Here is a 25,244-nt window from a genome sequence, read left to right as displayed (position 1 = left end):
AACCATCCTTCTTATTATTCATACTTATGTTTATCTGTATTATATTGCTAGCAAATTTAGTTTTCGCGACATTTTATTGTTGATAAATATATAACGTCTGCACGCTTAATAAATATACTACCAAAAGCAATAAATTAGTGGTATAAATTAGCAATAACTTCCGTGTTTTCCCTAACCATGAGTTTACAGTTTGCTACTGCTCCACTGTCTTTTTAAGGTATTACATATTTTCCTCGATTTATATATACTTTTACACTCATATTGCAGTTCTCAAATAAAAACAGGTAGACTTTTTCTGACAACTTTTCGGCACTATTATGGGAACGAGATGTGAGCCTCTCATTGGAGAACTCTTTTTATTTTCATTTTTAAGTTGAGAGACTTGAAAAATGTATCTTCGAGGCCATTTTTTATGAAACAACTGGGACTTACTCTTTTTGTCTATTGTTTACTTGTTTTAAGTGTAGAAAAGATTCTGCAACACCTGTTGTAATTGAAAATTTCAGACTGATTATAAAAATAGGGAGGCATTTTTGAGTGAAATCAATAATGATGAACGATTCTGCCTACTATAATGGCATCGACACCTTTGTTGGAAAAGGAAAGGTTAAGAAAGGATATCATGTTCTTCTCATCTTTTGCACTGCGAACTGGTTAGAAAAGTCTATGACTTGCAATATCCGAAACGATAGTTATAAGTTTGTATTTCTTTTTATTACGGCATATGTATATATGGCTGCAGGTCATTGATAAAGACATCGTGCAGAATAGGTGATGTAAAATTACGATGACCATGACTGCGTCTACGTCGAGGAGTAGATGTGTAAAATGTTCATCACGAGCTACAGGAAGAACCAGATACAGAATACGTAATTCATCAATTTCGTCATTGCAACCATATGACAGTGTCCAATCGTTGAATCCAGTAGGCTTTCTTTTGTCTACGGACAGGTGTTGCAAAATGAGGATTGCTAGTCATGCGATACATTATTTTCCATTTTACTAACTTGCTAGGAAAGTATTGATTGATCCGACTTGTTCATATGCTGTTAAACAATGTTGGGGTTTTTTTTTGTTGATGTCTGATCTATGGCCACTCATACGGGTTTGTTTTGCCTTTCTTTCGTTTTACAGGCATGTACCATCCACAATGGTTACACTCTGGTCCGTTAACGATATTTTGCTTTCATTGACAATTCAGAACATCGTAGTCTCTGGTAAAATAAGACTTGTTTTTTACACTTCAAATGAATTAAGCATATGTTTATTATAGTCCTACCGTTTGCAGGTTTTGCTTTTAATTTCGAAATTAAACAGTGTTGTTCAGAGTCATGACAATCCAAAATGGCTGTGTAAATTTAGCTGTTTTGTTTGGTTTCTTTGAGCTTTTGATTAAGCCAGTTGATAAGGTACTTTTAATTTCCCTGAGGTTCGGTAATTTTGTTATCGTACTTTTCATGAAACTTGTTTTAATTTCAGTAATATACGACAAGTGTTACTAGAAAAACCCGTCATTGAGAACGTGAACTTTAAGTTTTCGAAACTTAATATTCAAGACATCCAAAACGATAAAACAGATCAGATAAAACTAATGATTATCCACAAACTTAAATCCTATAGTTAAAATGAATTATGTTAGTCCCGCAAAAAATACTTTTAAACCTTTTAAGTCTGTGAGTCGTTTTGAGGAGGAGGGAAAACACAGTTTAAGCGAAGATTAAGCAATATAATATTATAAATCACATGGCTCCATGTTTTCAATTTTTGTAATGAAAAAAATATAACAAATAACAATGAACAAACAAAACAGCGTATGAAACGTGATATTAAACAGCGACATGGTATATAAGGAGTTGCCATGATACAAATAGTGATTAATATTTTTTGTATTTTCATGATATGAGAGTTTTTTTGTTGTTGCATTAAACACTTTACAACTGGATAACAGATTGAAGTCTGTTAAAACTATTGTAACATAGATAATTTTCGATAACTGCACAGTTCAAATCAAATCGCAATAATATTTTTTTTATGGGAAAAATCGTGAAAATAAAACTTTCAAACAGGAAAAAGCCATATTTGAAAATCTTTAAATATTAATACGCGAAAGAGATAAAACACTTTTAAATAGTATGTTAATGAAATGGCTGTTTACAGATAAGATGGGTGAATTTATAATGAAAACTGAAGAGATTAGAAAGAAAAATACTTGACTGATTTCGCTCCTACCATACAGTTTAGTACGACGCCACAAAAAAACACAGCCAAATGAACAGCCAACCGTTCGAGTCCAATTGGCTATACTGTGCAGAAACTTGAATTCAATAAGCCCATAAAGAGATATCTGACTCATTTTTAAATTAATTTCATGTCGATTTTTTAAAGGTGGAGTAGTGTTTACCCTTTCCGGAGCATTTGAGATCATGAGATCACCCCAATTTTTGTAGGATTCGTGTTGCTTAGTCTTTAGTTTTCTATATTGTGGCTTATGTACTATTTTTTGTCTGTTTGTCTTTTTCTTTTTAGCCATGTCATTGTCAGTTCATTTTCGATCTATCAGCTTGACTGTCCCTCTGGTGTCTTTCACACCTCTTTCACTCGCTTGATGTATGAAATATAAGAGCCTTGAAAATATTAAGGATTTAAGAATAATTTGTGTGTGAAAGAATGTAGAGGTCTTTTCGTACAATTTAAAATTTCCTCGACCAAGGTAATTCGAACTTTTATTGTATATAATTACACAATAGATAGTTACATATTTCACTGAATCAAATTTTCTATACGATTCAGACTACATGTACTTATATTCTTGTTATCATTTAATAACTAATTTCCAAAGGTGGTACTCAATAGTTTTAAATACTAGTACACAAAATATTTCTATTCTATATAAACTCATCATAGATACCAGAATTACAATTTTATGTTTAAGCCAGACGCGCGTTTCGTCTACAAGAGACTTATCAGTGATGCTCGAATCCAAATAAGTTAAGAAGGCCAATAAAGTACGAAGTTGACAAATTCTTAAATTTTGCCAAATACAGCTAAGGTAATCTATTCCTGAGGTAGAAAATCCTAAGTATTTCATGTAAAAAATGTTTAAAATGCAAAATAAACTTTAACACTCCACCCAAGAGGGAAAATACGAATCTGTAATAACACTTGGACTATTTATTGATGATAGAAAATTGTGTATTCTTTAATTTGTACATATACATTTTGCCTTTAAAAAGAAAAATTGATAAAACTAAGAGTTATTGAAATATTGATTCTAATTGCAAGTTTTTCTTTACGAACTTGAAATATTATACAAACTGTTCAGATTGCAACACCGGTGTTATTCTTTGGCTTATATGAATCATGGAGTACAAAGACGTGATATCATTACTGCTGCATATGTAAGATAATAAAAAATGTCACATCTTAAAACTATTTCGCTAGTTTATCCCTTAATGTATACAAAGCCATTCAATAATATATAGGAATGTAAAAGGTTTTTTTTTCTCATTCAAAATGCCTTTACATTGTATCTCACATATTTGTGAACTTTCTATTCATTCACAACGTCAATTTAGAAATCTTTATATTTGTTACATCAGATGTTTGTTCATCACAGTTTGTTGCTATTCACTAAATTTGTCCTTATTTGCTGTGACTTAGAACAGATTTAACCGAGCGTGTAAAACGAGAGATGTGTAAATCATGATAATCAGACGGCACTATACTGCGTTATGTCAGAGTATTGATTTAGAAGCCAAGTCCTTTGTTTGATTCTTGTTATATTAACAATTTTTCAAGTGACCTGAAAGAAAAATATGAAAATAAAATCTGGGGTTAAGCAATGCAGCTTTTGTCATTGCTGATAACAACCCACTAGGTTTGAAATCGAGTGGAAAATAACTTAAACATAAAAAGAAAGTGATCTATTTGGGTTTTATAACTTTTTACAATATCCTGCTGTCTGCGTCCGATATCAGTGGTGTCATAAATTACTTGGCTAATTTAAATGGAATGGTGTAATAATAATGCATTAACAGCATAAATTGTACCCGCATCAATAAAATATCTAAACTACAGACACTTCAATGCTTAAAACGCTAGCTTTGATGAAGAAAAATTAAAGAAAAAAGTTGGAGATCGAAGCTTACTAATGAATATTTTAAAGGAAAACAGTTCCATTTGCGTGTGGCTTTGAGCCAATTGATGTTATTTTCAACTCTTATGCTCTCAGAAGTTTCATATATATTGTATATAAAAACTATATATGTACTTTTTATGTCCTTTTAAAGATAAGAAATGTGGTGTGATTGCCAATGAGAATCGCACTATAAGATACCAAATGACACAAAAATAAACTATATGTCATTGTACGGCCTTCGAACAAACCCATACCGTATACTCAGCTATAAAATACAAATGTAAAACAATTCAAACTAGAAAACTAACGGCCATATTAATTAACAAAATAATGAACGATCACCAAATATGAGATACAGCAACGTTACTACATTACTCTGTTTACTAACAGAAATGATAAATGTGAGTTGTCCTCATAGGAGAAACTGTTAATGTAATTTATCCAGTGTAGGTTAGTAATAAACTACATCAATTGCAGTTTTTAGAAGAAATCTTTACCTGGACGGTTTTCTTTTGATTAAAAGAGGGTAAAATCAGCAAAATCGCAAGAAATTGCTGAGTTAAGAAACATTTAAGTATATCGAATACTCTGCCTTTGCTTCATAATAACTAATGTTTGAGATTCAAAAAGATATCTAGCTAACGTAAAATCAGTGAAAATGTATAGGCAATGTTGAACGTGAATTTAGAAATATTCTGGAAGACTACGTTTATAGGCGTTGCTACATTTTTACTCAGGACTTTAAGGACGCATTTCAAGATTTCCATTATCATCCATAAATAACAGACATTTTCAAGCCTATGATAAAACATACGAATAACATAGATAAATTGTTATCGATATAATTTGTCATAAATGTATCAGCTATCAGATATTATGAATTTCACTGACAATTTGCAATATTGCTTCATTTCTAAATGTAATCGTAGAAACTGTAAAAACCCATGGCATAATTGTTACTGATACATGATTTTAAAGTAACTTGACATGACTAAATATTAGATGACACGTTGTCATGATGGTCTTAATTGTACTGCTTCTTATAGTGTGTTTGGGTTTTAAATGTACTCTTTATTGACCTGTCTATATCGATGAAACGCTGCAAAGACTAAACGAAAGAATGAATAATCACCAGTATAATGCTTATGATCCTGATACCAATAAATTTCTCTATAAACACTTTAAGCAGTCTGACTATTTCATTATTTCTATTAAAGTCAGGATTATAGAGAAAATATATCATTCAAATTGATGGTGTATATGTACTCCATCTAGTCCCAGTTGTAGTGATATCAAGATATTTGAATTATTTAACACCTCTATTATACGCATTAGGAGTCACAGTCAACGAAAACAAAAACAATTGTAGATACCAAATCCTTGTCATGAAAAATTCTTCTTTGTGAAGAAACATATTGATTTCAAAGACAACTACACTGAAAATTATGTCATCAAAATGCTGGACTTTTTGATAGACAACATATTATTTGATATTCAATAGAAAGTTAGCATTCCTATGGGTACTTATTGTTCAACTCTATTGGCCGATTTGTTTTATACTCATATCTAGCGGACTTTAAACAGATATTTCTTAAAGACCAGAACAAAATAGTCAGCTTTTTTTTAATTTCAGATATATTTATGATGTCCTGTCAGTTAATTACCCACTTTTCAGCGAGTGCTTGTATCGAAAATATTTCAGTAAACTTGAGATTAATGATAATGTAGAGAAACTGTCTTTTATATCTAGATATTTTCCTCACTATTGACACAGATAGAAGAATTCAAACTAGAATATTGAATTTCAAATGTGTCAATATCAACTTTCCAAATGTCAACGTCCAAGTTGTCAGCAATAGGATAACATCTCTCCCCATGGCACGACGTTAACATATCTAAAAGAGGGGCGAAAGAAACCAGGGCCCGGTTGTTCAAAAGGCTGGGTAAAGTTATCCACAGTATAAAGTCTGTATCCACTGGATAACTTTTGTCCACTGGACAAATCCGGTTGTTCAAAAATTGTCCAGTGGATTAAATAGCTTAACCACAGACAAAATTTGTCCAGTGTCTGGGGGTTCGGATAAGTTCTTATCCAGAGGCTAAATATGGCTGCCCATGTGTTGTATGATGTGTAGTAGACATATGAACCACGCATAAATAGGGAATTTCACGGTAAACCATATTATAGAATTTCAGGCTAGGTAAAAAAAATCTGAAGCTAGCTGGAGTAGGTCCGGTAAGGGCCGGTTTTGGCCTCTAATTTCAAGTTCATCTGACGAAAGATTTTGGACACTTTTTAAACACTTAAATGTGTCTATTTCAATTGATTCAATTATTTTTTGTGAAAGATTTTAAGTGATTCAATCATTTAAAACGCTCCGATTCAAGCGTAAATATGAAAAATCTATCAAATATGTCAAAAACTGTCACTTTTCATATGGTTTTTGTCAAAACTGAAAGTGGACGCATCCGTGTTCATCCTCGACCTTTTTATATGTTATGTATTATCATTAAACACAACTTACATTTCAATATGTACACGAATGCGGCTTCTTTCATTTGAGACGGAAACCGTCTAAAATTTAACTAAAATGCTGAAATTGTGAAGATTTAAGTAATTAAGAATGACTTTATGATGCAAGTACCTGATATATGTGCACTGAAATGCCAAAATAAGCCCATATTTATGTAGCAGAGGCATTATATCTTCCAAAAAATAACTGAAAGTTTACATTTGAACAATTTTGTAAAACTGCTATATTTTGGGGCCAAAAAGGAGTCTTACTGAACCTACTCCTTTGCTTTATGATGATTTGAAGACTTCCCCAGAGAAATTATGCCGTTCCAGTTGCCACACAGATAAAAATTATTCTTAGATGTTTTTTACAGTTGCATTGCTTGTTATTGTGTAATATTGAAGTGAAAACAAAAATAGTTCGGACAAACTTTAAGAACGCCTTCGACTTTTAAATTAAATTATTACATGACGTCACAAAAGTTCTGACGTAAAAGATGCTCGGCCAACGCACCTGTTGATGAACAATACGATACAAGTTGTTTTTCCTATCGCATAAATCTTCCAACTGCGATTTGGAAAGCACAATAAAATATTAGTAATCAGAAATACTGTTCAGTTCTCATAAATTAAAGGACAAGGTACGATAAGCATCAGAGAATTACCCCCTTATTTCGTTCTCATTAAAAGTGACTTGCCATTAATTATAATACTATTATATTTTTTTTATATCAAGATAAGATACCTGTATCTACGTTGACCATTCTTTTTAATGAAGCAAAGCAATACCAACTCTTTCAATTTGTCTTTTAGGTTGGAATGGATAATAATTGTGTAAAGTGTAGAAAATGCAAATGTTTTAATACTACTGTGGATTAATTTATTTTCGTGGGTATCAAATTTCGTGAATTGCCGAAAAATGTTTTTTCGTGGATATTTGATTTTGTGGTTTTGCCAATCTCTGTATAAAAAGTCTATTGAAAATATTTCATTCGTTGAACATTTGAATTCGTGCTTCATCTGTACACACGAAACCAACGAACATTGGTATCCGAAGAATAATAGTGAATCCACATTATTGCAAGAGTCTTAGATTGTATATACTCTAAAAGATCTTTATGTTTTTAGTATCCACTTCTGATTCACGCCAACTCTAAATTATACAGTTTCCCAATAACTGTGAAGCACTACTTTGATTGTTAATAAAATAGATGTTAATAATTTGAAAAAAGATACGTGGAGCACTTGGAAGACCCAACAATATACCGTTGTTTGTAAGGACACGTATGAAGTGTAGTTATCCATTACTGTGATTTAAGGTCCAGTTCTTTATTTTTGGTAAACTTTCCGAAGAACATAAAACAGACCTGTGATTATCCAGGATTTCCTCTTTTGGTAAGTGTCGTGAGGGTATATGTTAAGTGAATACCTATTTTTCATTTATCAAGCAGTTTATGTAATGAGATTTACTTTCAAGAACGATGTTTTTGGCGCTTTATCTGCGGGGACAGCGACATGTTTGTCATGGAATTAGGGCACTTGTTATCAAATGTACCAGGATTATAATTAAGTACACCAGACGCGCGTTTTGTCTACATAAGACTCACCAGTGACGCTCATATCAAAATATTTATAAAGCCAAATAGTATCAAGTTAAAGAGTATTGAGGACCCAATATTCTAAATCGTTGTGCCAAATACGGCTAAGGTAATCTATGCCTGGGAAAGAACATCCTAAGTTTTACGAAAAGCTCAAAGTTGTGTTAGCAGGAAATGTATAAAAAAATACCTCATTATTGATATTCATGTCAACACCGAGGTGTTGACTACTGGGCTGGTGATACCTTCGGATACGAAACGTCCACCAGCAGTGGCATCGACCCAGTGGTGTAAATAGTTAATTTAGTACCCCAAACGCGCGTTTCGTCTATATAGAGATTTCCAATAAAATGACTTTACTCGACATAACCGATCTAACTCAACGTATTTCGTCCTACTGCATTGAAGCATGACGGAGGGGAGCATAAACTGCATGCATGTTTTGCTCTTTGAACACGCATTGTTGCTGGAATAAAAATCAACCACAACTATTTTTTTTACTCTTTAAATATTTTGGCATTACACTTTGAATAATTTTATTAACATAAATACTATAATGGAACAAGTACATTACCAACTTGTAATCAAACACACCCATCATTTCTTGTCATTTCACTTGACCCATATCTTAGTTCTTCTCACATTATGAATTTTAAAAACTACCAAGACGACATTTAGCATACAAATATTAAAATAACAAATTCCGAAGCGAGAAGGTTGCCTTTTTGTTGTTTTAAAAAGATTTAACGTTTAAAGTAAATTCCAACACACCCGAATGTAAAAGGTGTACTAGACTTGTAAAACAAAATAATATTTTTCTATAATTTAATTGAAGATAATTTGATGTGGGCAGAAATTCATATCAATGATATAATTTTCAATAGTACTTTTTCGTCTTTAACTATACCAAATTATGGGGCGAGGTTTTTGTTTAAGTATACTTTAACTTGCATCCGAGGATACAGGGGTAGAGGGCGTACTCCCCCTTTTCGATCGATAAATAAGAAATTAAATATCATGAAACATTAAAAATCGAAAAAAAGAATCTATCTGATAACGACACACAAAATCAATACCAATATCAAATAATAAGTTCATTAAATTTTGCAATTATATCTGAAAATCAAAGTCATTGTCAAAACCATGAAAGACAACTCAAATGAATCGTATGATAGGTAAAGATACGTATATATACGTGGTCTTATGACAGTGAAGTTTGGGCGGGAATCTCAAGAATCACGTGATATATATAAATCGTGATTTCTTTCGTTTTTCATCATCTTAGAAAAAATTGATATTGATTAAATTTATTATGAATGGGATTCCTAGTTTATGAATACTTAGTTAAAACTTGAGTAACGCATTTTACAAAATTAATTAGTTAGCAATAACCGGTCCCGTTACGTGCGTACGTCGAGTTAGGTACGTATGTCATTTTATTGGAAATCTCTTATAAGACTCATCAGTGACGCTCATACCAAAATATTTATAAATCCAAACAAGTACAAAATTGAAGATCATTGAAGACCAAAAAATTCCAAAATATTGTGCCAAATACGGCTCAAATAATCTATGCATGGGATAAGAAAATCCTTAGTGTTTTACAACATTTGAGTCTTCAAAGTTGACGTAGCATGGGGATAGACCTATTCAGTTACTTAATTCAGATATGTATCAACAACCTTGCAGCCTTAAAGTTAAATATACTGGTAATTTAATATGCTTGTGCTCGTTCTTGATATGCGATTTTTTTTTAAAACACAAAAAAACTGCATGAAAGAGTGACGAAAGATACCAAAGGGACAGTCAAACTCATAAATCAAAAACAAACTGACAACGCCATGGCTAAAAATGAAAAAGACAAACAGAAAAACAATAGTTCACATACACAACATAAGGAACTAAAGAATAAACAACAGGAACCCCACCAAACACTAGGGGTGATCTCAGGTGCTACGGAAGGGTAAGCAGATCCTGCTCCACATGTAGCACCCTTCGTGTTGATTATGTGATTACAAATCCGGTAAATAGTCTAATTCGGTAGGTCACATTCATGAAAGGGAAGGGGATTGTAGTTACGACGTAAGGAACATATCCGATATCATTTGTGATTTACACTATACATAAATTTTACGGCCACCATCATGAATTGGTTGACTGATACGTTCTGTAAATATTCACTCACTTGTGACAGCTGTTCGCGGTCTTATATCTTCAAATAGCAGATCGATCTGTCTATTGTTATCGATTGTGACGTTTTGATTGTGTGTGGATTTATATGGCGGGTATAAAGCATGTATAGGTAGGATCATATTCAAAACAGTGTGGTTGTGGCCATTGATTGACGACCAAAATTAACCCATTGACTGGGACAGATTAGGTGAACGTTTGTCGGTAACGACCACTGCTCACTATGTACTTATTAAAGACACTGAAACTGTGGGGTCACCAAAGGTTCTCAACATCTAAATAAAGCAATTCGAAAAAACGAATTCGGAATAATACGATGTTTATAATATAAATCAAAACATAAAGGTTATTCCTGAATAATTTTTCGAATTATTTATTATTAAAGGCGTTAAGAACCTTTGGTGACCCCACAGTTTAAATTCTATAATAAGTAAGTAGTGAGCAGTGGTCGTTACAGACAAACGTTCATCAAATCTGTCCCAGTCAATGGGATAATTTAGATCGTCAATCAATGGTCACGACCACACTGTTTTGAATATGATTCTATTTATTAACTAGTCCAAAATTGGTACAACTTTCGGATTGTTTGGATATTAATATTCTTCAACGTAACTGATTTGGCTTTTCAACTATTTTTATTCTAATGCCACCGATGAGTGTTATGTACACGAAACGCACCAATTTTCGCGAGTAGACAAATAACGCGAAAATTAATCGTTTCGAATGCGTATAACTTGGATTCTCCTTATTAAACTACATCAAGTAAATTAAAAAGTCGCGAAATTGAATAGCCGTAAAGAAAGGGAGAATCGCCTTTTCAAAATCATTGGATTCCCTTAGTTTGTGTTTTTACCTTGTATTTTACCGAATTGAAAAGATCGGAAAACTACTGTTGCCTAAATGTGCTCCTTTCGACCTTAGAACATGTATATTTGAACATCAAAGAATGGTATAGAAAACATAATAAACGTATTTAACGTTTCGTTCAACGGTCAATATTTACCGTTTATCAAAAAGATTTTAAAAAGTCTTCATAGTGTGTCGAGCAGCTGATATGATATTTAACACTATCAATTTGACGTGCTTGTTTTTTTAATAATATGTATTTGTTTCAAGACTGAATTAACATGATAAATTCAGTTCTTCTTTGTATAGGAGTCCAGAAATTCTCGTTGGTTTTGTAGGTATTTTATCTTGTCTAAGTTTTTTTGTCATTTGTTATTTTGTTACACTTGAGGAGTCGGGAATCTTTTCGTTTTGTTTCTAAGCTTTCTGTCCATCCTAGTTCGCTTATCTAGTTCGTGTTGCTTGGTCAGTCTTATGTTTTCTATGTTGTTTTCCTCGTGTGTTTTTTTTCACGGAATTGTCAGTTTTTTGTCTACTTATGTGTTTGGTTATCCCTTGTGTATCTTTTGCCTACTTTTGTTGAAATTTGATCTAATTTTATGTCTGTTGTTTATATATATTGCATCTCACTTTTATATCGTTCGCCTCATTTTTGTGTCTGTTCGGTAAATATCGTGCATCTCGTACTTTTTCGAATTTAGTCATGTGGTTTTGTTGGTATGGGTCCAATACTGTCGTGGAGTATTCATTTTGTGGCCTTACTTATTTTTTAAAAGCATGCTCTTTGGTGGATTTTGAGCTAATATGAAAGTTTCGATGTAAGAAAGCCAACGCTTCATGTGGCTTTACCGATGGTGTCTTTAATGTGTTATCCCCAATTTCGATCATTTGCAATAGTGCAGTTCATGAATTAAGTCGATTTTTGGTCATCCAGAGAAGAACCGTGAAGCATGTAGTCCCACTTGGTTAGACTTTTCTGTTCTTGTGACTGCTATCGTTATGCATGTTCCATGGTGGAACTCCATTGGCCAGGGTATTTCTCATTGTCACACGTTGGGTCAAACATCATGAGGTATTTGGTAGGTTCTGATCAAACTAATCAATGCTACAAACGTATATTTGACACCACCAAGTCAAGATATGAAATGTATTAAGAGCTTAAGGGAGGGATTTGTAGGCACGGGAAGACCTATAATCGAAGTTGCCTGATTGATTGTTTGAATATGGGTAAGTGACGTTTTTGTATTTCTTTTACACATTGGAGATGGTTCGTTGGTTTTACGTAGCCATAAGTATTCTCAGAATAATGGTATAAAACAATAAAACAGATATCTTACCAACGCGGATGTAGTAACAACTGACTGTTAAACATATCAGAAGGGACAATTGTAATTACAACTGATTCCTGAACATTAGGAAGTACACCACTAATTCATGGTCCCATTGCTTTCTATGTTAAATTCCTCCGTTTCAAGCAGGCACACCTCTTTTATTTTAAGTTCAAATAAAGTGGCAATCATTGCATTTCAAAGCAACACTTTATGGTGTCTTGTACTGAAAAAATCAACATACCTTGCATGGCATATAAGAAAGAACTGGTTCCTGGAACTTCAGATGTACCAAAACAGGTACTTCAGATCTGACAAACAGACAAAATGTACCCTCTTTTTAAAATTTGGTGCAGTTTTTTTAATATTCAAAACTAAAAGTCCAAAAGTGTTCTACAATGATCACCAGTCCTTCAGCTTTCATTTGATACCAAAAATACCTAAATATTCTACATATTTTGAAAGTTACACTCATGCGTAGGAACTATTTTGTGTTAAATATGAACTACTTTCTGGTATGTGCTTTCTGGCCGGGCCTGAATTAGTGGTGTTACACCTATAACAGAACCAAACTTGCTATATTGACTTGAGCATTACTTTTTTTCATTCTATGATCTATTTCAAGCAATAAAAAACATATAAAGCTTTAGTCCAAAGACTATTTTATTACTTCAACGCTCAAATTGGACTGGTAGTAACATATGGGTTATTCAAAGAAAACTCCATATGTATATTACCAGTGACCAATATACTTTTTTTATTCTCAATATCATTATTTTATTTATTAATTTCTATGAGGAAAGCTATGCGCTTACTAATAGTCATATTTTTATCAGAGGTTCTTCATTAAATAAAAATATATTAGTCCAAGCTTAAGACATAGATGAGAAATTATCCCCCCTTTTTTCTTAAAATTCAAAAAAAGCTTTTTTTTTGTATGAACCATTAATTCTGTGGTAAAACATATATAAAGAAGAGCAATTTATATATCCCTCAGCTATATAACTTGCTAAACTGGTTCAAAATTGCATGCACAGTGAGATTTTAGAATTCTTATATGAGTTATATACCATTTGCCTACATTGTAAAAGGCTACCATAAGAAAAACAAAAAATCTTGAAAAATCAGAAAAATATTTTGACCAAGAGCTATTCTGTTCCATATACAAGTCATAAAATACATGTTTTATGGATTTCAATCAGAACAAATGCAAAAATAATAACTTGGAGTCAAGTCCTAACTGCATGCATGTTGTATGACCTTAAAAGGCTAACATACTTGAGTATGCCAATTTAAGAGCTTAAATTTCCCATAAGCAGGTTGGTTGACAAAAAAAGATGATGAAACATGATTATTAACATCATATTTGACTTATTTTCATTGGAATAGGTACAACTTCTAAAAATTGGATTTCTGGTGATTCTCTGTAATAGGAAGTACACCACTAATTCATGGTCCCATTGCTTTCTATGTTAAATTCCTCCGTTTCAAGCAGGCACACCTCTTTTATTTTAAGTTCAAATAAAGTGGCAATCATTGCATTTCAAAGCAACACTTTATGGTGTCTTGTACTGAAAAAATCAACATACCTTGCATGGCATATAAGAAAGAACTGGTTCCTGGAACTTCAGATGTACCAAAACAGGTACTTCAGATCTGACAAACAGACAAAATGTACCCTCTTTTTAAAATTTGGTGCAGTTTTTTTAATATTCAAAACTAAAAGTCCAAAAGTGTTCTACAATGATCACCAGTCCTTCAGCTTTCATTTGATACCAAAAATACCTAAATATTCTACATATTTTGAAAGTTACACTCATGCGTAGGAACTATTTTGTGTTAAATATGAACTACTTTCTGGTATGTGCTTTCTGGCCGGGCCTGAATTAGTGGTGTTACACCTATAACAGAACCAAACTTGCTATATTGACTTGAGCATTACTTTTTTTCATTCTATGATCTATTTCAAGCAATAAAAAACATATAAAGCTTTAGTCCAAAGACTATTTTATTACTTCAACGCTCAAATTGGACTGGTAGTAACATATGGGTTATTCAAAGAAAACTCCATATGTATATTACCAGTGACCAATATACTTTTTTTATTCTCAATATCATTATTTTATTTATTAATTTCTATGAGGAAAGCTATGCGCTTACTAATAGTCATATTTTTATCAGAGGTTCTTCATTAAATAAAAATATATTAGTCCAAGCTTAAGACATAGATGAGAAATTATCCCCCCTTTTTTCTTAAAATTCAAAAAAAGCTTTTTTTTTGTATGAACCATTAATTCTGTGGTAAAACATATATAAAGAAGAGCAATTTATATATCCCTCAGCTATATAACTTGCTAAACTGGTTCAAAATTGCATGCACAGTGAGATTTTAGAATTCTTATATGAGTTATATACCATTTGCCTACATTGTAAAAGGCTACCATAAGAAAAACAAAAAATCTTGAAAAATCAGAAAAATATTTTGACCAAGAGCTATTCTGTTCCATATACAAGTCATAAAATACATGTTTTATGGATTTCAATCAGAACAAATGCAAAAATAATAACTTGGAGTCAAGTCCTAACTGCATGCATGTTGTATGACCTTAAAAGGCTAACATACTTGAGTATGCCAATTTAAGAGCTTAAATTTCCCATAAGCAGGTTGGTTGACAAAAAAAGATGATGAAACATGATTATTAACATCATATTTGACTTATTTTCATTGGAATAGGTACAACTTCTAAAAATTGGATTTCTGGTGATTCTCTGTAATAGGAAGTACACCACTAATTCATGGTCCCATTGCTTTCTATGTTAAATTCCTCCGTTTCAAGCAGGCACACCTCTTTTATTTTAAGTTCAAATAAAGTGGCAATCATTGCATTTCAAAGCAACACTTTATGGTGTCTTGTACTGAAAAAATCAACATACCTTGCATGGCATATAAGAAAGAACTGGTTCCTGGAACTTCAGATGTACCAAAACAGGTACTTCAGATCTGACAAACAGACAAAATGTACCCTCTTTTTAAAATTTGGTGCAGTTTTTTTAATATTCAAAACTAAAAGTCCAAAAGTGTTCTACAATGATCACCAGTCCTTCAGCTTTCATTTGATACCAAAAATACCTAAATATTCTACATATTTTGAAAGTTACACTCATGCGTAGGAACTATTTTGTGTTAAATATGAACTACTTTCTGGTATGTGCTTTCTGGCCGGGCCTGAATTAGTGGTGTTACACCATTACAGTCAATCGATATATCTACAATAAGATATAATTATGATGAAAATGAACACTTCTGTGAGATATAATATTAAATCATGTTGATGACACATTGTCCATATATAGATTCATTAAGAAATGAGGCAAGAATTATTGACATGATCAATCCTAATATTGTATAACGTTTTATTTGTTTGTCCGTTATTACAAGAGAATTACCACTCGTTTGATGGTGGGGATACCAGCAACTTTATTAATTGTATACATAAAACATAATATGATTATATGTTACGTTGCGTTAGAACAACATCTTTTGGTCTCTTTCAAACAAAAATAATGTCTAAAACATATGTTTTTCATATTCTAACATCATACTGTTGATGTCTGCCAGCAAAGTGATCTTGGAATTTAACAAAGGCAATTAAGGACTAGTATTAAATCACATACAATTTTGTTATAATTAGTGTCAGTCATATATTGTTTGACAAAAGTACTTCCTAAGTACTTAATATATTATGAAAGTGTCTGTATTTCTTTTTCTACATTATGACGTCCATTAGGTTAAAAAGGACAATCATAAAAAAAAACACATTCCGTATATTCACAAAACATAATGATTTGTTTCGGTTATTTATAAGAACAAAAATTTAACTACACCATTACATTGAAAACCCATAAAAATAGGTCCGCATTTAAATTACATGTCTGTTGATGTCATCAACCATGATTGTGAAAGGTCAGATTATACATGATAGAAGCTGTTAATTTTCTCCTTGATAATATTTACGTACGTTTCGGCATCACAGTTTATCGACAGGTTGTAGGTATCCCCATGGGCACTAATTGTGCCCCTCTAATAGCAGACTTGTTTTTGTACTGTTACGAATCACAGTTTATGACTAAACTCAGTAAAGAACCGTCGAAATTGCATTTAATTGATAAATTCAACAACACTTATCGTTATCGTGATGATATTTTTTCGTTAATAATCAAGAATTTTCTCAATATACTGCTGAAATTTACCCAAAGGAACTTACTTTAAATAAATCAAATGTATTCGGTAATAACTTTCCGGGATTTATATATTTCGGTTTTAAACGGGAAACTACACACTAAAATTTACGACTGTTGTTAATTTTCCATGTTTAGATGGTGATGTTCCTTTATCACCATCTTACGGTGTTTATATTTCATAACTTGTTCGCTATGCCCGAGTCTGTTGTGACGTTTTTGATTTTAACGAAAGCAACCAATGTATTACTGGCAAATTATTAAATCAGGGATATCGTTACCATAAATTACTTAAAACTTTTACTAAGTTTTTCCATAGATATAAAGATTTGGTTTTGAAGTTTGGTTGTACCTGCAGAAAAACTTATTTCAAACGGGATAGCATGTCCTCATTTTTACGGAAATGTTGTTAACCGTGTCCGGAAATTTAGAAATGATCCACGTAAACTTGTTGCTCCTTTAAATAAACTTATTCTAAAAGGTTACCTATTCAACACTGTAATAAGATCATTAAATATTGTTTTTATTGGTATAAATATTGATTTTGTTATCAGTAGATTAAAAGCTAACTAAATATTACTAGTATGTTATATACGTATACATTTTCATGGGTCTACAATCTGTCGATACCTGTAACTTGGCATTGCACAAGGTCCTGTTTTTCTCTGGCTGTTTATTACGTCTTTACTCTAAATCCATTGTATGTTGGATGTGTACGGATTGATTGTTTAGTCATAGAGGCATGATTTTTTTATAAGTTGTTATTGGCTTTGAACTATCTGTCAGATAACGGCGAGTACTCTCAGATCTGTTCTTTGTATCTTTTTGTGTCGGGATGTATAAGTACCCGGCCACGTCCACTTGTATTTTTTGTCTATCTGACTAGTTAAGTCTTTTTCAACTGATTTTTATAGTTCGTGTTTATGTTGTACTGTTATAGCACTGTCCCAGGTTAGGGGAAAGGTTGGGGTCCCGCTAACATGTTTAACCCCGACACATTATTTATGTATGTGCCTGTCCCAAGTCAGGAGCCTGTAGTTCAGTGGTTGTCGTTTGTTTATGTGTTACATACATTTTTTATTTGTTTTTCGTTCATTTTTACATAAATAAGGCAGTTAGTTTTCTCGTTTGAATTGTTTTACAATTGTCTTATCGGGGCCTTTCATATCTGACTATGCAGTATGGACTTTGCTCATTGTTGAAGGCCGTGCAGTGACCTATAGTTGTTAATGTTTGTGTCATTTAAGTCTTTTGTGGATAGTTGTCTCATTGGCAATCATACCACATCGTCTTTTTCATATTTGTACACAAATGATTATGAGTTACAGAAACTGGCCATTAAAATATAAAATCGTAAAGTCGTTTTAAATGTCACTTATGGTTTCGATAGTCCGCTAAGCAACACACAGAAACAAAACAATATGTACCATGTACCTCACTTAATAAAGGTGAGAACTCAGAGGTTCCTGAAAAGTAGAACCTTCGAAGATGAGGGACCTGTGAATACGACAAGTGTCAAATATCCGTGCAGATATTAAAAAACAGGCAAAAATTCATGATCGCGTCCGAAAATAGACACCGAAAAAATGACTTTAACTTTATTATTTGCGAACATTTCATTGACTAGCTTCCTTGTAAGCACTAACTTTTGATAAAGGCAAATCGCGCGACAATTATAGAATAGTATATGAAATGGAACATATACTTTTATATGAAAAGGGAGATATTCTTGTATACTTAAGCGCTTGAACATTGCTATATACAAAGAGAGGTACAGTTTACAATTGGAAAATTGAAATCGTCTCATTTGCTGTAAACTTAAGCTTTAAACCGACCTCGATTGTCATTTTTTTTTTAAATGAAAGTCTTGGAATGAAGCAGATCTAAATGTTTCTGTTATAAATTTTATTCAAAGTCCAAAGCATTTCATAGATGCGATCAACGTATATACATGTAAAGTCGTACCAACGTGAAACTGCCAGCTTTTTTTCATTTTTCTTAAAAAGACCCTGTGTGGAGTCTGATTGTAATGACAAAGAAACAAGTAGGCATTAAGTGGAGCACGATTGAACCAGTATAAGAGGAATGTCGATTTGCTCTTTGAAATAAGTAGGTAAAAAAGTCATATGTTTAATAATGTTGCACGATGAAAGGGTACTCAGATCTCTGGAATTTTTAGTATCTTTATAGAAGTGATGCACCTCTGTGGAAAAGTTAGTCTTACAGTAACTTTGAATTCCGATTTTCATTGTTGAAATAGATCTCGTTGTAAATAATTTGACAAGACAGTCCGTTAAGCAGCTATATAAAGTTTAACTATTATAGAAAGACAGAAAGTGTAAATATCAAAATTATCATCAATAGTCTGTTGCAAAGAGGTAAATTTATATGGTGGTTCAAAAAACCCTCTCGCATAGAATGATTGCAGCCTTTTTTACTCATTTTCTTTTGGTATGATGATTTTGAAGTGATGAAATTAGTAACAAAATGTGTTGTTTTCTTTGCGGCAGAGGATTGTATCACTTAAAGAAATCACTAAAACGAAAAGACGAATAAGTTATTGGTTATCTTTCGCTTTTAGTTTTACTTTGGCGATTTTGATTTGTCACAATAAGAAATTGACACACTGAGAAGTTCCCTTATCTGAGAGAATTTGTTGAGAAGAAAGTACTCATTTATACTAGAACTTCAAGAACATTCTTGCTTGGTGATCATAATTCTACAGTTAAGTGGTCTATCAACAACTGCTATATTGTATCAAAAGATAGAGAAGAGACATTTTATTCATATGTCATCATGAATGTATCAAATGCACAAAAAACTTAAAAGACTTGTTAAAGTCTGTTTTTGACTGTTAGTATTTACAAGCTAGTGGATTTTACATCTTTTTATACATGTTTAAAATACTTCGAATTACAACAACATCAAAAATATATTTTCACTTTTTTTGTTTGTTTTTACGCAGTTGTAAAAAAAAATGTCTGTGAAAATAAGAAGCCATGAGGTATTTGGAAATGTTATCTTGATCTGTAATACCAATTGATCAATTCAGGAGCTGTTTTCTTAATTGATTTAAATTCTCAGATGTCGTATGTAAATTGTGCAGAACTATCTGAGCTTCGTCCATAAATAAAACAGCCAATGGAAGCTTTATCTCAAATGTTTCATTTATATAACAAAACGTAAATGTCATGTTATTTAAAGTTAAGAATTATTTGAAATATGTGTACTTTTACGAGTTTCTTCTTTTCTTTTAAGTGGATATTGCACTTAAAGAAATATCAAGCTTTTCTTAGTTGTTATTCTTTTCATATAGTTTCCTATTTCATAATAGTTACCTTCACATTGAATATTGTTTGTATCTAATTGCGACTCACACGATTGACAATTGATTTGAACTACCAAGTGACGTCCCTCACTGAATACACGTTATGAAACACTATGAGGATTAATTTCGTTTTATTGCTGTAGTAGATTATTGTCGAGGTACGCCGCTCGTAAAATCAAATATGTAATAGGAAAACTTTCAGGCTTAGAAAAACTTGAACAGCTTGACAAAATATTTATCAAAACTGGATAGCGGCAAGGACTAAAAATTCATGTCTTCTTCTAAATAGAAAAAGTTGACCCCTTTGGGTGGTGTCATCGTGTAAAATGAAAAGATAGCAATCTTTCTTATTATATTATTACAGAGGGATGATCACTTCGATCTTTTTATCGCCCTATAACGAGGGTCTATGTTTATGACAACAGATGAAATTGATACCTTTGACATAATCAATTTGAATTGAACTATCAATGGACCATGTAATTGGTATCATTTGTACCTGTACTTACTAACAGGTAACACTAGACAGTATAGTTGGGTTTTGTTGTTAAATTGACGAGATAATCAGTCCTACTCAGTTCATAGTACTGTATAGTACTTAAAATAGAAAGAAATGTATGACTATTTGTACTTTTTAGTGTGTAGGTTGGTTTTGATTTTAAATTGACGATACAATCAGCCTATTAGTTTATAGTACTTAGTACTTATGAATAGAAAAAAAAGTATAACCATTTGTACTTTTCAGTTTAGGTTGGTTTTGTTTTTAAATTGATGATATAGTCAGTCCTGTACTGAGTTCATAGTCCTGTATAGTATTTATGGAGACAAATGTATGACCGTTTGTACTTTTTAACACGCAATGTTACACTTATGTATCCGGGATTTTGGTTTATAGTTTGTCACTTGTACCGGTGTTTATATGTCATACTGACAAAGCAAATTAGCGCTGTCATTAATATTATGAAAACTGACATTTAATTTATTTTAAAATGTTTCAAATATTCGTCATCATACATAATTCATCATGTGAATTTCTGACCGGAAATTTGGTCAATTTAATCATACAATGTAAAACTTCGTTTATTTTGTTTCAAATGAGGATAGTACTGCATGAATATATTACATGTGTGATGCACGGTTGCATGTTTTAATACTAATTTGAGACGGGTACAAGATTATTTTTACAACTAATTATTTCGTATTGACGGCAAATGAAACAAACATTTTCTATTGTGACATAATCCGGAATAATTTATTTCTAGCTTGTATATTCAGTTACACGGGTACTCTCTTATTGAAATGCAAATTAAAGTAATGAGTTGGAAGGATGCAAAGAACTAACATTAATTAATTCCTTTATATCTGCAATGTACATGGCATTATCACGAGATAATGCTATTGCAAATATGCATTTTATACCGAGGTTTCTTAGGGCACATAATACCTAAACAACAAAAACTTCCTTTTGATACAAAATATGCTTTTAGTAATCCAATTAAAAGAAATATAATTGAAAATCAGGAAACAAAACCTATTCTCTGTATTGAATTTGATATGAAATGAAATGAGAATTATTTGAAAAGATTTTTTTTCAATGTAAGATTACACCGGGTATCTTATTTCTTAGGAAATATTAGATTTATAAATTCAATATAATCTGGATATAACTTGTGTCTGTCAGTGTTTAGACGAATAGTACTCAATTAAAAATTTATCATTTATTGTTCGATTAATTATTTTTTTTATAACATGATATTTATTTTGTTTAAATGTATACATACATATACATTTTCATAAACTCGCGAAATTAAAAGAAAAATCAATGTTACGGGATTTCATAAAAAATGACAAGTTATGTTCATGTATGTTTTCAACCGTGCATTACTGACCCTCTAAACTGAATGTTCAGTCTAATGGCAAAAGAAAATGGAAAAACACACCCATATATATTGAATATTTTAAAGGTGAAATAATATATGGTTGGTCATGTATTACGGCCTTGTTAGTCGTACCTGTACTTGTCTTGTCCCACCCACATTTCTCACTTAATGATCTAAGACCGTATTAATGAACAACCACCAGCAGGGACCGTATTGTGACTTTTGATATAGAGGATTAGATCATGTTGTGCTGAAACGCTTCATTATACAATTTCACATGTAATACACATAAGACCATTTTAATGAAGATTAAATATGTTATTACACAGATTTTGGTTTGAAAATATTTGCGGTTCGTAATTGGGAAGGAATTCGTATTGATTGAATCCAATATGCATGCGTTCAAATTATAGAACCCTTGTTTAGCAACTCTTTGGGGTCTCTATATATAGGAAAGGCAACAACCAACTCATACACTCACTTCCCATTTTCCCATAGGAAGTCCAACCTTTCCTGCCTTCCATCCCACTGTTGTAGCTCCTACTTTTAATTATTGATAATTTTATTTCGTTCTGAATAAGGATATTTATTATTTTAATCAAATGCCCTTGATGACATGTACACATAAAGCATTGTGATTTGTAAAAGGAAAACATTTTTTTTTACATTTGAATGCGATATAAAAAGTTCAGACAGAATATGAATAAAATATTTGCTACTGAATTTTAAGCAAGAAACAACTTCATCCGAATCAATCCCTCGATCAATCAAAGGGTAAAAGCAGAAAATACAGCTATGTTATAGGCGGTCAGAGGCTACATGGGTTTCGGTCATAAATGTCATAATACAAGTTTTCAAAGTGTGAAAATGCATAGTGACAACAAGACAAAAATCCGTCATCCCGTATCGTGCTGAGAGCCTATGAATAATGACCGTTCCGTCCAGGCTCCCAGAGAATTATTTCACCATGTCAATTTAGTAAATGTCAGGTTGCATAGCTATGTGTTTAATAACATATCCATCATACTTTGGAATGGATAACAACAATGACTGTATACATCTCTATCAACAGGTCGCATGCATTTTGTTGATATCTAAAATTAAAATTAATATCGTCTGAGAACCGAGACTCGCCGTATCAACGCCTCATCTTGGTTTCATTAGTATCACTCTGCAAATATGAATTGCATAATTCACAACTTCTTGGCTATAACTTTAGACAAATATGCTGGAATGTCAGAAATCATGCAAATGTTGTGCTAGTGTATAATTGTTATATGACAAATCGCAGTATCTCAGATTTATGTTCATTTTTTTCTATGGTTTCCAATATTTATTGTTCTAATTTTCTTTACTAGGGAACTAAACTTAATCTGTATAATTCTGGCCAGACTACTTCATTGTTTGATGTGCCTGACATTTTTGTATAATATTCATAACCAAAATGGTTAAGAATGTATATATATAATTGTTAACTTTATATTTTTTTCCCGAAAAAAAGGGATATACAGTAGTTTGCATGGAATAAATAGCAAGCATACGTCTATATATGTGTTTATACGTTACAAAAATGATTATCGACAACTATTTACTATATAATATATCAAGGATTTGTATAGTTAGATCTAACTATACAAGTCCTTGAATATATGAACTCAATCTCGTTTCCCTCCTCATCAGTGAGTCTGCCTTTGGAACAATTTAAAACCCCTTCCTCCTGCAACAACCCGACAATTATAATAGATTTGAAAAAAGGCCAATATATTTTTATGAATCATAATATTGCAATCCCCTTTTCATTATTCTGTTTGTTGTAGATTCTAGAATATTCTTCAAACTAAACTCTTGTATAGACGTATAGTTCATTTAACGCCGATCAATACCGTGTTAATTTCGTGAACGATCTAGGTTGTCTGTAGATGGGTAATTGAAGATTCAATACATTATTTGCTTGAATGCTTTATATATACATTGACACGCGAACAGCTGGAAATAACTTTAAACTTTCTGAGTGATTAAACTATCGAAACCCTTACTTTGACGATGAGGCTTTGCCTGGAATTTTATCACTACTTTTTTTGGTACGCAACTCGTTCGTCCCACGTGCATTTTGTTTGGCATACATGTATAAGTTATAAGTTATTCGTAAAATGTACCCTAATATAAAAAAGAAGATGTGGTATGATTGCCAATGAGACAACTATCCACAAAAGACCAAAATGATACAAACATAAACAATTATAGGTCACCGTACGGCCTTCAACAATGAGCAAAGCCCATACCGCATATAGTCAGCTATAAGGGGCCCCGATAAGACAATGTAAAACAATTCAAACGAGAAAACCAACGGCCTTATTTATGTAAAAAAATGAACGAAAAACAAATGTGTAACACATAAACAAACGACAACCACTGAATTACAGGCTCCTGACTTGGGACGGTTAGATATCAACTTCTTGCATATATACAAGGTTAACTGGCAAAAATATATTCAGTTAATATGCATGTATCCATGTAGGTAGTTGATGTTCCCCTTTGTCTAATTTTAATCATTAATGTTGGGTTTATTTTTTAATAAAGACACCGAAAATGTGCTAATAGAAAACGTGCTAGGGTTTCCTCATGTCTTCCCAAATGAGTTAGATATTCGGAACTAAAATGTTCTATACAGACATCTTATGAGTAGGTTGATTTGTATGTATAGAGTTATAATATAATCTTTGGTGTCCGATTTTTTTTTACTTTGTTTTTTGCAATAGTAAGAAAAATTTCATGATAGTTTGGTACATATGTTCACCTTTTTTTGAATATCATAAAAGCAAATAATCTGGGAGAGAACATTTCATGTCATCTGAAAGATGTTTAATAAATAATGTCACAGTGCCTCAGAATTTAAGAAATCTTCAGAAACTGTATTCTGCATTTTTTTGTATTAAATTATTCGTCCAACTTCCAGCAATAAGTTTCAGGGATATTATAATCGTAATTATCTTCATAGCCGTTTATGAAATTTTCAGGTTAAGTTAAAGTTGTAATATCGGTTACGTTCTAGATTCGTAAGAGTTCCCAACTTACTTATTTTTAAATCATGTCCCCCTGCTTTAAAGTCATCGATTTGTTTTAAAAAATAAGCCTGATTTGTTTGTTTTTTTTACTAATTCTCGTGTGTTTGAGAACTTTCA

This window comes from Mytilus trossulus, chromosome 1 (assembly GCF_036588685.1).
Source record: "Mytilus trossulus isolate FHL-02 chromosome 1, PNRI_Mtr1.1.1.hap1, whole genome shotgun sequence".
In the NCBI taxonomy this organism is placed as follows: Eukaryota; Metazoa; Mollusca; class Bivalvia; order Mytilida; family Mytilidae; genus Mytilus; species Mytilus trossulus.
This window is presented reverse-complemented; position numbering follows the sequence as displayed.